Source organism: Periplaneta americana, chromosome 6 (genome assembly GCF_040183065.1).
Source record: "Periplaneta americana isolate PAMFEO1 chromosome 6, P.americana_PAMFEO1_priV1, whole genome shotgun sequence".
In the NCBI taxonomy this organism is placed as follows: Eukaryota; Metazoa; Arthropoda; class Insecta; order Blattodea; family Blattidae; genus Periplaneta; species Periplaneta americana.
In genome coordinates, this window is record NC_091122.1 from 48,089,616 (window position 1) to 48,103,604 (window position 13,989).

Consider the following 13,989-nt stretch of genomic DNA (forward strand, 5'->3'; position numbering starts at 1 on the left):
TAATTCTGGATTCCTGTGCTGCAGAGGTGGACAATTTTTGTTTATGAACATCAAACAAAATACATTAGGAACAGCAAGAGATGATCAAAGATCTGTACATGTATAGATCTCCGCATACAAAACTTAGGCACCCATATGCTGTATGTCTCCGTACAGACAAAATTTTCTTTTCCCCATACAATTAATTAAAAAAAAAAAAAAATTGTAGGTTCTCATATGATGTATGACCCCGTATGACCTCCACCATGACACCACTGCATATAGTATGATATTTATGCTTTAGTCCCTTATCACTTGTCTATTCAACTTCAATGAACTTTCTAGGATTTAAATCTTCCAGATCCATGGGATGTTTTAGGTTGTGATGGCTTTGTTTTAGAGGAGACATATTTTCACATTCATCTGAAGACTTATATCTCTAGCTATAGCGTCTGATTCTGAGTTATTTGCTGTAAGTGACGAGTCAGAGTAAATCTCGTAATATAGGCTTCTTAGAGTAGTTAATGTGGTTGATTCTTTAAATATGCTGTGTCTACACATTTCTGAGCGGGCTGTTGTGGCAACAAGAATGCTTTCACAGTCATTGTAAAAAAGTGACTTCGCTGAATTTTGGAAATCGCTGCTACATTTTCCCATTGTTTATTCTTGAGCTCTTCATATAGACTATGAAACAAATTTAAATGTTCTACAATAATCAACAATACAGCAACCTCGAGTTCTGTTTGAAATTGTCCTGTACGGAACTGTCCCATACGGAACCTTATTTCCTTTAAAAATACCTTATTAAAAACCTAATTAAAATTAGTGACGTTATGAGAGCGGTACTTACTTAACTTCTATAAAATATTGTGCACCTATCTTCTTTCATTAACATGGAAAACAAACTTTTATATCTTTTCTAGTTCCGTACGGGACAAGAAGATGGCTATCTTTATACACTGTCACAATAATTGCAGGAAATAACAAAACATAAAACCACACTGTCCACCATGTGCCTACTTTTCGTTCTTTCAGTCGATAATTAGGTATGCCTTAATTTTCTGGGGAAATGGTAGCAAAATTGGGAGCGTCTTGATTTTGCAAAAGAAAGCCATTAGAATTCTATGTCAATAAAACTATCTTGAACATTGTCGACCTCTTTTCAAACAATCACAGATATTAACTGTCATAAATTTATATATGTACGACCTAGTCCTTTACACTCGACAAAATATAGACAATTACTCATTAATAGCCAATATACATGATCATGAAATTAGAAATAGTGAACAAATTAATATTCCATACTGTAGATTACACAAAACTAGTACAAATTTTTCTGTCATGGGGATGAAATTATATAATAAGCTTCCCAGTCAATATTATAAGTTACCAACCAATAGTTTCAAAGCTAGATTTTATAATTGGCTTTTAATTAATCCTTTCTACTCTGTAGATGAGTTTCTTAACATAAATTCACACGAAATTGTTTTTTAATAAATAAAGTTATTTAGATTAGTTACAATCATTTTTCTGTTGCTGAGTTTTTCAATACAAATGTGTATGAAATTGTATTTTAATAAATAAGTTTAATTGCAATTTAGTTAGTTTTTTTCAATTTAAAAGTTTCAAATAATTTCATGTTTTCATTGTACGAGGGGGATCCAGGAAATAACGACTGTTTTGTTGTAATAATTAAAAAAAAATATTTATTTGAAAAAACAAAGTCTGTTCCATAACTGAAGCTTCCTTTACTTCTCTACATAATCACCACCTACATTTAAACATTTGTCGTATCTGTTCACTAGCTTTAGAATTCCCGTGTTATACTCCTCTGCCGCCAGTTCATTAAGCCAGGTGTTCACTGTCTTCTAAAACTCTTCATCACTTCCAAAACGCGTACCACCCAGAAAGTCTTTCAGCTTAGTGAAAAGGTGAAAATCGCTAGGAGCAAGGTCTGGACTATAGGACGGATGATCAAAGATTTCCCAAACGAATTGATCCAGCAATTCTCGAGTTGAAGTAGCAGTGTGCGGGCGGGCGTTGTCGTGAAGAAGCACAACTCCTCTCGAAAGCATTCCTCGCCTCTTGTTTTGGATGGCTCGCCGTAGTTTTCGTAAAGTCTCACAATAACGATTTGCATTGATCGTAGTGCCTCTTGGCCTGAAATCCAGCAAAAGAACACCTTTACGATCCCAAAAGACAGTAGCCATGACTTTTTGTGTTGAGAGAGTCTGTTTGAATTTTCTCGGTTTCTTGGGTGATGAGGGATGATGCCACTGACGTGATTGGCGCTTGGTCTCTGGGGTGTTGTGAGACACCCAGGTCTCATCACCAGTCACAATTTGATCAAGAAAGGCGTCTCCATCTGTGTGATATCGCATCAAGAATGTCAATGCTGAGGCCATTCTCTGAGTTTTGTGTTGGTCACTCAGTTGCCGTGGAACCCATCGTGCACAGATTTTGTGGTAGCCAAGATGTTGCGACACAATTTCACCAAGCAAAGAACGAGAAATGTCAGGAAAGGCAATATGCAATTCGTCGAGTGATGTGCGCCTGTCTTGCAAGATTCTGTCGTTCACTTTAGTCTTCAGGTCTTCTGTGATGAGTGATGGGCGTCCGGGTCGAGTTTCATCGTGGACATTTGTTCGCCCATTGTTGAACATTTCGCACCATTTTCTCACATTTCTTTCATTTATTACAGTATCACCATACACTTCTTTCAATTGCCGGTAAATTTCTGCAGGTTTCAAATTTCGGGCATTTAAAAATCGAATCACACTCCTCACCTCACAGTCGGCGGGATTATCAATCACGTCGTTCATTTTGAAGTAACACAAAATGCACAATGGCGACTTGTTGCAACCAGTACTCACAACATTATGAGAACACATGTTAAGAAAGCCAGTTGACCTTCAAACAAGGAAGGGGAGTCAGCTGCGCAGCGGGTATGCGTGAACGGTCGTTATTTCCTGAATCCCCCTCGTATTACTTAAATTTTACTGTTTCTGTTATTAGTGTTTTTTTAAATGTATTTATATGTTTTTCCAATGTATTCTGACGAAGCCTAAAACTGTATGTCTAATGGCCAAATAAATAAATTGAATTTAATTGAATTGAAATAGGTTCTATCAATAAGAAGTAGCAGCATACCACTTTAAGGAAACTGATTTGGCTAATCAGTAGTGTGAACATAGGGATACAAATTTGCCTTCAAGAATTTTATTATCATAAATTTAATTTTTACCACTTAGGCTCATTTATCTTGGAATGGCTGGTCATGATTATAGTAACAATGGTAATAACAGTGCCAAATAATTATAAAAATTATTGATATAATAATCTTTATTATTAATTTTGTTATTGTCATTGTTATTTATGTTGGTTACAGGAATAAGAAACGAATTTATTAATTATTTCATTTTACTCGAATAGAAGTACTTAGACATAAGTTATCAAATTTGGGCAAAAAATAATTGAGAAATGATAAAAAAATCACTTTTTAAACATTTGTTACTCAATTTGATCATTTTTATAATTTAACTCTGAAATGTAAAAGTCTTTTTATGCCTTGGGGATATGATTAGAGTATATGAGAGTCATAATGTCAGATTAATAAATCTGACATTATGACTTATGTGAGTCAATCTGCATGAACATTTTTGTTGCTCAGATGAGATTTCTTTTTGTTTACTATTACTTTCTTATTTACAGTGCTACTACAAAGGCTTTACCCAATTCCATAGCCTTGTATTATGAAAAGTATGAGACATACATTATTGAAAGTTATACCAATAAAAAGAGAAACTCAAGTTTTTGGTCCATCAACTGCTACAAGTGCTCGATGTGACCTCCTCGCGTCACGCGACAAACATCCACTCGGTAGTCTAACTCCTGCCACACCCGCTGGAGCATATCGTGATCAACTCTAGCCACTGCCGCACGGATCCGGTTATTAAGTTCTTCAAGATTAACTGGCAAAGGAGATACATACACTTGATCTCTGACAAATGTTGAGCGCATAAGAGAAGCTTTTGTACGAAGTCCAAGGAAATCGACAGTGCAGGAAAGCAGGGAGCTTGGTTTACCACAGCAGACAGTATGGAAAGTGCTGCGTAAACGTCTGAGAATGAAACTCTATCATTTACAACTGCATCAAGCCCTCTCAGAAGATGACAACAATCGTCGTCATGAGTTTTGTATCAGTGGCGGCTCCTACCCAAACAAGCAGGTGAAGGACTAAATGGGGTTAGTATAGCACGATAATAGAGTTTAAAAATACACTCCTATAAAAACTGGACATGCAATACTCACCTATTTCTTGTATATTAAGTCAATCCTCCGGTTCTTGAGAGCAGGAAACCTATCCGTGATGTCTTCATAAAATGGCTGCTCTTTCATCAGTTCACACAAAAGTTCTTTCTGAATAGAAATATTTGCCAATGCTGTGAGTCTTTCTTGTGAAATTGTATTCCTCCTAAAAGACTTAATTCTATTTAAACACGAAAAGCTTCTTTCCACAGATGCACTTGTAGATGGAATCGTTAAAACTAAGGCAAATAATTTGTATGATTCCTCAAATACATCCTTATTTTCTTGGCACAATTTGAAACACTCCGCAGTAGATATCGACCTATTCACCTCATCTGCATACAGTAGCCGCAGTTCGTTCTTCAAACGGTCAATTTTGTTGAATATCAATGGATAGCAGTGTTGTAAATTTTCAAGTGCTGTAGAAGGGAAATCTTTAGCATACTTATCAAATTTTGAAGTATCCACAAGGCCGAGAAATTGCAAATTATCACAGTCTTGAAACCTCACTTTCATTTCCATTGAAATAGATTCCAAAATCTCGAAAAACAAAATTCTGAAATTTCGAAAAATCTCATCCTCTGTCAAGGTACTGTATTCTCTTCTCCGAGTTAGGCTGGGCATTCCTTTAACTTTCTCGAATAATTCCGAGAAATACTGGTCATTTCTTTTATTGTTTATTACAGCACAAGTACTTTTTATCTTGGATATGCAGTATGTAATGTCCAGCGATTTTTTCTGTAGAAAATCAAATAGAACATCGGTCAATGAAAAAATATCATTGAATACTACAGCCAGAAAGGTAAATTCAGAACTATTCATATCATTCAGAAACCCCTTACTAAGTTGAATAGATTTCTTGTCAGACAGTTTGTCATTCATAATTAGCTCAAAAGCTTGTTTCAAGTTTTCCCAGTCCTCTACAATTACATTGTGTAATTTTGAATTAGAACACCAGCGAGTTTCTGCTAAGGTTGGTATATGTCTAGCTGATAGTGAATCTATTACGTGTGTTCTTTTTGATGAATGGTGGAAAAATGACGGAATCCCACTGATACTCACAAAAAATATGCGACATTTAGAATTGCACTCAAAACTCTGTTGCAACACCAAGTTTAACCGATGGGCTAAACAATGCACGAAAACAGATTGAGGTGCTTTGTCCTTAACTTTCTTCTGGAGACCGTTTAAGTGACCCACCATTACGCTTGCTCCGTCATAGCACTGTGCTACCAATTTGTTCTCATAACCAAATTCTGATAAAACCCCATCCAAAAGGTTGAACAATGCTTCAGAGGATCTATCAGCACTAACATTATGAAACCCCAGGAAACGTTCAACAATAATTCCTTCAGAATTTACATATCTTATTATCATAGAACATTGTGATGTCTGAGTAATGTCTGTGCTATCATCAACTTCAATAGCAAAAAAAGTTGTGTTATGAATCTCATTTTTCACATGGTCATTGATGTAGTCAGATATACAGTCCAGGACTTAATTTTGTATGGTCTTAGAATCACCGGCGAATACACTGCTAATTTTAGAATAGTGATTTTGAATTTCCAGTAGACTCCTAGATATTAATTTATAACTGGGCGTTAAAGCATAGGATGAAAATAAATGGTTCTAAAAGTAAATCTATAACATTTTGTAAAACCCGAGAGGAAACTAGTCTTAATTACGAATTCAGTGGTGTTGTAATTCCGCAAGAACAATGTTGTAAATACCTAGGAGTGTATTTAAACTCCAAACTTTCTTGGGGAGAGCATGTTGATAATGTTACGGGTAAAGCATGGAGGGCACTTCACTTTATTATGAGAATCTTGAGAAAGGCTAGCCCCAAATCGAGGGAAATAGCATATCTAACGTTAGTGCGACCGTTAATGGAAATCAGAACTACATGTTGGGACCCCTATAGAATATATCAGATAAATTCCTTAGAAAGAATCCAGTATAGGGCAGCTAAATTTGTTAAAGGTAAAAGAGAAGATGGAAACGATATGATAAAAGAACTTAAATGGGAAACTTTGGAAAACAGACGTAGGAAAACTAGAATAACATCATTGTATAGAGCACATCTAGGTCAGAAAGCATGGGTAGACATAACGGTTTGGTTAGAAAAGCCAATGTACTATGGTAGGAACGATCATGATTTTAAAATCAAATGTAGGAAACAGAAAACGGATGTAGGTAAATTCTCATTTTTAAATAGAACTATAAATGATTGGAATGACCTACCTGCAGCGGTCTTTGAGGGCTGTCCTTCCTTAAGGAGATTCAAGAATAACTTAAAAAGTTGTGTATAAAGTGCAAATTAAAATTAAGGTGACATTCAACATTTAATTTTTTAAGGTGACATGTATTTATCTATCCTGACGAGTTTACTTCCTTGGTTTGAATTGTAAATTATTTAAAAATAGCGTGTAAGAGGGCCTTAGACTAGAAATGTTTAGTTTAAATGTAGTTCTGTTTATAAGTATGCATAAGGATGTAATTATTTGACTTATTTGAACTGTTGTATCAGTGAAGCGAGGTGAGTCAGTGAAGTTATGGTTTTACAGTGCAGTGAATAGATCCGATCAGTGATAATTTATAGCGTCAATGAAATGTGTTCTATAGTGTCAGTGAAATGTGTTACAGAGTGTCAGTGAAATGTGTGCTAAAGTGTCAGTGAAATGCGTCATAGTGCCACTACAGGGAATGAGATGAGAGTAAAGTGAAAGACTATTGAAACTTATGTAGGATCTATACATAATTATGTAGGTTGTATTGTAAAATTAGGTATTTTATTTATGTTTTATTATTATTGTGTTAAATTGTATTGTGTATTCTTATTGTATTGTGTATAAAATTGTATATGTGTTGTAAAATTGTATTGTGTATTGTAAATTGTATTGTGTATTGGTTATCATTTTATTGTGTATTGTTTATATTGTATATACCACTGCCACGGGGTGCTTGCCCACTTGCAGTGTAAATAAATACATACATTAATAATGCAAGTAGTTCCTTGAAATTGCCTCGATTTATTGAAGAAACACTTTCATCGTGACCCCTAAATCCAAGTTCTTGTTTGCTTAAATATAGCACTGAATCAATTACAAGTTGGAAAAAAATCCTATTTAAGCGAACATTTTCATTGAAATGAACAAGATGTAACCTTGCATTTTCCCGAATGGCGTCAGCAATTGCATTCCTATTCTTCAGGAAAGTGTTGAGTTGCAATTTGCATTTCAGATGTTGGGCAGAATCTTTGTGTTTGTTTAGAGCCCGCGTTATGTTCTTAAAATCTGAAAATCCCTCTTTATTCCAAACATTGTGATTATTGCTAAAAAGCAAACAGGGCCAACAAAATAATTTCTCTAAATAGCGGCTACTGCATAGCCATGGAAATTCAGAAAACCAAGAGTTTTTGAAGTTAACATTATAAGATTTACCGTTTTTTTCCTTTTTTACACTAATACTTAATGCTGTGGTAGGTCGTCCTGTTGTCAAAATGTCTTTTTTTGTCTTCGTCTTTCCATCTGGAAAACGGTGTCTCAAGTAACGCACATACAGTATCACTAACTGGATTCATTATCACAGACACACACTTAACAAACTTTCACTTAAAAACTGTCTAACACCCGCACAAGGGAAAAAGCAGAACCATACTGTGGGTGTGGGTGGAAGCATCAAGGCGAGGAGCGAACAATATTGAGAGGGTGGCCTTTCCTTAAAACTGGTTCGAGCGGTTCGGAAGTCCACAGCACTGATGCGGGGATGCTCGGTTGTTGAAAACATCCCTTCACATTGGTAGTAAAATCACAGTTTTCTGAGAGAACTTGACGTCACGTTGTCATGGTAACCAGCTGTTTAGGGAACGACGTGGTTTGGAGGACACGTTCTGTTCATGTACACTAACAGGTATACTGCTAGAGAGAAAGAGCATGATGAACCCTCGCTCGCTCTTTGTCTTCTTCCCTTCACTCGGTAAGTCGAGTCTCGCTAAAGAGTGTCACAAAATACAGTAGACCTACATTGCAACAGTATTACAAACAAGTAGACTGAGACTTAGGAATGAAATATTACATATGCGATTCGTTTATGTATCTTATAGCATTTAATTTTAAATTTTAGGTGAAGGGCCCCTTCACTCCCTTCACTCGGCGAGCCGCGCCTGTTTTGTATTCAATTCCAACAATTGATAGAGGATGAAGACATATGTAGTAAACTGATTTTCAGTGACGAGGCCACTTTTCATTTAAGTGGAAAAGTAAACAGACATAATGTTCGAGTGTGGGGGACGGAAAACCCTCGTGTGGTTTTACAAAGTGTACGCGATTCACCCAAGGTCAATGTGTTTTGTGCGATGTCATGTGTTAAAGTGTATGGACCCTTCTTTTTTGCTGAAAACACGGTTACTGGTCGAATTTATCTGGACATGCTAACGCAGTGGTTGATGCCTCAGTTACATGAAGATAAACCAGGGTTTTTATTTCAACAAGATGGGGCTCCACCACATTTCCATCTGGAAGTGCGTGAGTATCTTAATGAGCATCTACCACAACGTTGGTGTGGACGGGCTTCTAACAACGATCGGTGTGTTCTCCGTTGGCCTCCTCGGTCGCCAGATCTGACTCCCTGTGATTTTTTTCTATGGGGTTTGTCAAAGATCAAGTGCATGTACCTCCTTTGCCAGTTAATCTTGAAGAACTCAATAACCGGATCCGTGCGGCAGTGGCTAGAGTTGATCGTGATATGCTCCAGTGGGTGTGGCAGGAGTTAGACTACCGAGTGGATGTTTGTCGCGTGACGCGAGGAGGTCACATCGAGCACTTGTAGCAGTTGATGGACCAAAAACTTTATGAGTTTCTCTTTTTATTGGTATAACTTTCAATAATGTATGTCTCATACTTTTCATAATACAAGGCTATGGAATCGGGTAAAGCCTTTGTAGTAGCCCTGTACTATTTGGCCCACTCTTGTTTGTAAGATTATTGACAAACGAACACACTATTGGATTGATTGAAGTCCACAGTATTTTTCAAATATAACTTTACTCTGGTCATCGAATTTTTTTTAGAACACTGCAGTCTACATTTTTCTCCCCACAAGATTTACCATACGCATCTTTCGTTTTGGAAAATTCTCCTGGCTTGAAAATGATGAAGGTATGTTTTCCACGATTTTACAGACTGGATGCTTTTTTTTTTTATCATTTACTTCATTTTGCAGGTAATTATTTTTCATTTTTCACTACTGAAACCTTCCATTGTTACATTCAGAATCCTGTCCATCTCCTCTAGGTGTAGTGTGAACATAATTTGACTCACTTGATGATTTTGATGATACAGAATATGAAGTAGTTTGCAAAGAACAGTCGAAATCAGAATCAGCATTTGAATAATCTTTATCTCCATCAAACGAACTCTTAACCAAAAATTCGTAACTTTCTACTTTTTTGACCTTAACACCAGGGATGTAGTGGAGGTGAGTGGAGTGAAGCAATGCTCCGGCACTGTGTTCAAAGGTGGAGCGGAGCTCCGGCACTAATTTGGAATTTTAAAATCTGTTTTGACATCACAATACTTTTCCAGCTAACGATATCTTAGTTAATCTCAGAATATTTAGTGACTATATTTTCTGTGCTTCCTTTAGAAAACCGGAACAAGTTCGGAAGTAGGCCTAGAGGGTCGCGAAACCACTAGGAGTGTAGACAGGGTGTGTGGTGAGAAATTGGGGAAGAATCAGTGACAGGACAACCACCAAACTAAACTTAGTGCGCCTGCGCGAAATGATCATATTCCTAATTCACTTTCGTTTCGTATAGTATTTCGTTAGTTTTCGCGTCTTTGTACGATACAGGAGATTGTCTATGGTGTTACTTACCGAAATGTGTTGTGTTTGTTTCCCAGTTATTTTACGAAGTGAATTTTAAACAGTTAATTTACTGCCTATAACATGACTAAAAGACTGCTTGAAACTTTTATTTTTATCTATTGCCCTTCAGTAAATATGGAACAAAATAAACATAGACAAAAAACATTAACTTCTTTCTTTTCTCGTGCCTTTGCTGTTACTAGTGGAGTTACAAAAGCTTCCTCTACTGATATTCTTGATATATCAAGTCCATCGCTTCTATTTGATGAACATAGTAATTCAACCAGAGATACTGTTATAGAAGATAAATTTATATATCTCTCACCATTCGTGAGCTGCCACAAGGAGCAAAGAGTACTTAACCATAGAAATTTTTACAAGTTCATGAAAAACCATTAATTTTGTTTTAACAATGAAATTCTTACAACTACATAGCTGCAAATAATTTTTTTTTAGATTAGTGGAAATATACCTATTTTTAGAAAGATAAGTGTTACAAAAAAGTAAAGAATGCTACTGAACTTAGTTTGATTTCGAATATAGGTGATTCTTCAGGAGAGCAATTGATACTTTCAATGCAACTAAGGTTACAATCGGAATAATAGATGTAGGTATTCCAAGCCTCTTAAACACATCTTTCATGAAGAGAGTAGCGGTACCTCTTGCTCCAACCAGAAGTCCGATTACTTCAAGCTCTTTTAGCTGGTATTTTATGAGGTAATAGGCAATGGTAGGATTGTAGATATTCTTTTTTTCATTATCCACTTCTGCTGGCTGTTCCTCATCCATCTCGAAACGCACAGTAGGATCAATTATGTATCCAGATCTTGTAGATTCCTTGAAAGCTATTATATCTATGCGCCGTGTACTGCCAGTGACGGAGAGACCATGTACTTCTTCAAAGGTGTTGTAATCGGCAGTGGCTATAATTGATCGTACTTGGTGGTGTCTAGCATTTCGCAGAGCTTCGCCGTGCGGACAGTATGACTGCGAAGAATATTCAACGTCATAATGTTCAAAATAGTGAAAGCCAAAAAGTCGGCCTGCGAAGTGAATGGCCGAATGTATGGAATGAAGAAAATATGTGGTCAAAAAAAAAAAGAAGCTTATCCGTGGATTGATTGTAAGCAATGTAAGCTAGGCTGTAAAGTGTGTCATGAAGTAACTACATTAGGTGCATTAAAAGAAGAGTGTATTTCTGTATCTAATGAATGGCGCTCATATTCAGTAAATTACTACTGCTCGAACAGATCAGATCAGATCAGCTTAAAGCCACTACGAAAAAATATCATTGAACACAAGAAATCCAATGCTCATAATAAAGCACAAAAAATTATTGATACGTCTGAAAAGCAATCAATTGAATGACCACCCTTACAGTGACCATTTCGGTTTACTTCAGCTTCAGAAGCTAAATGGAGTAGGTATTGATTGGTGTTGCCTTGCAGTCTTACTTTATGGCATTTCTTTCTTTGTCTTATTTTGTTTGCATCTAAACCTTCCCCCTTTCCCAAAGGTTAAAAAACATGAAGAGCTTCGGCACTGTAAAGTTTGGGACTACAACCCTGCTTAACACAAGTTAATGTAATTCCGAAGTTAGCTTCGGTTTGCACGCTTTATCATCACTTTTCTTTTCTTTGCATCACTAAGTTACACCTCTACGTTTATCCCTTCTATCTAGACTGCTCTCATTATCAAGATTAGCACGTATGATATTCTCAGATTTCTAATTGTCTTCCTTCAGTAAATAAATTTCTTTCAGTCTTGTCTCCTTTTACTTCCTCTTCTACTCTCCTATCCTCACAGAAGTTATCATTTGTTGCTTTGCTTTTCTTAATTTCCAGTTCCTCTATACAGTTTGTTCTTATTCCAGATAATTCCAGACGGAGCTGCTTGTATCATAAGTATTTCTATAGGCCTCATTGTTAACTCTGAAATAATATCCATATTCATAAATAAATTTAGAACAACTTGCTATCAACTTTACGTATAATGTGACTCATTCAAGGAAAGTGATAACAGAAAATTAATTCTTCATCACTGTTCACAAAATTGTCCCAACTTAAAATACAGTCCTGAAAATTTACTTATGCTATAACTTCATTACGGAATAGTGTCAGAACACAAAACATGACTATCAAAAATGCACATCTGTGGCGAATTTATTTAAAGACGAGTGACATAACTAAAAATAGTACTAACAAGGGAAGGGTTTCGGCTCGAACAGGAATTTTTGGTTAAAAATTTGTACAGAGACTTACCTCACAATGGTGATGAATACCGTAAAAGCATTCATTTGTGTAACTCTCCGTTTGATTGGTATTGGTCAATACACTTCTTTAAAAATGTACATGAGGATTCTCTATAAAAAGGCATGAAACAGCATGGAGCAGAGCAATAAGCACAACACACAGAAGCAACACCTGAACAATCTTCTGAACCACACTCCAGTGCTGAAAAATCAAATGCCACCTGAATTACATTTTTGAAGCCCGAGACTTGTTCAGGATTCACGTAACCAGCTGACTGTCAGGAATACTGAAGTATAGGGCGGTATACTGGAGCAGACAACTGGTTATGAATAACAGACTGCATTTTCATTATAAACACTCGATTTCCCAAGTTAAGTTCTGGATTCTCAGCAAGAGTCCTTATGCAATCTGTTATCCTCCGAGCATATATTTTGTATTGTCTAAGGAAATAGATATTCAGAGGCTGGATATATTTAGTTTTCTTAGGTGGAATGATCATACATTCCATTTTCTAGCCTTGAAATGATTCATTTAGTCTATTAAGGTTGCGTCCTTGTGCCCATTTAATGACTCTCACAACAGTATATACTTTCGATTAGCTGCAATATTTTCAGACAGAACGTTGGAGAAAAATGTTCTTATATGGGCTTTAGACATTTTACCACTCGCACTAGCTTCTAGGCTAGGCTAGGCTAGGTTTACGGGTAAGGTGTCCCATCCCCTTAACTTGTGCAGTGCTCTCCCCACCCCTCAACTTGTACAGTGCTCTAACAGACAAACCACACATTACACAAACGAATGCTTTTGAGAGCTTTACAGAGATGTAAAGATGGGTCTGTATACAAATTTTGGATACGAAATTCCTGTTCGAGCCGAAACCCTTCCCTTGTAAGAACAGAAGGAAATTATGTTTACTGTGAACAATTAAAACCGACACTTTTTTTTACTTATGACTATTAAGAATGTAAAAAGTTACTCACTTCCACAGAAAAGAATCTTACAATTTAAAAAGTGTCGTTTATTCGGCACAAAAATTACCATCATTCTCTATCGAACTCAGAAATGTCACTTTTTCATACTCAGGGTGTGCAAATCCTGCCCAAAAGTAAAGTGACACAAATGTTCTCTGTCTGTTAATATTGGAAGTAGAAATGTGTCGTTTTTTTTTTTCTTCTGCATCTTTCTACAGTGTTAACTCAAAATCGCCATTTTTTAAGTTGTGTCCTTTTCTATGTCGTGTGCGATATAAAGTGAAAAGGAGAATATAGTGGAAAACAATGGTGCATGTAAATGCCATTGGTTAAAATAAGATAAAACGAACATTAAAATAGTACTCCCTCTGTCCCATAATAATTGTCCGGTACGCTTTTATTTCTTGTCCCATAATAATTGTCCAATGTCCATAATTTTACACTGGCGTTTACATAGGAGCAAAATGAAACACATGACTGAGTAATACAACTGTATTACTGCAGAATCAGTACAAAATTGTCACTCTATTAGCAAAAGAAAAAATTATTAATCCGGGATCTGCATAAATTGACCAATCATCGAGCCAAAAAAAGAACATGAATACCACTTT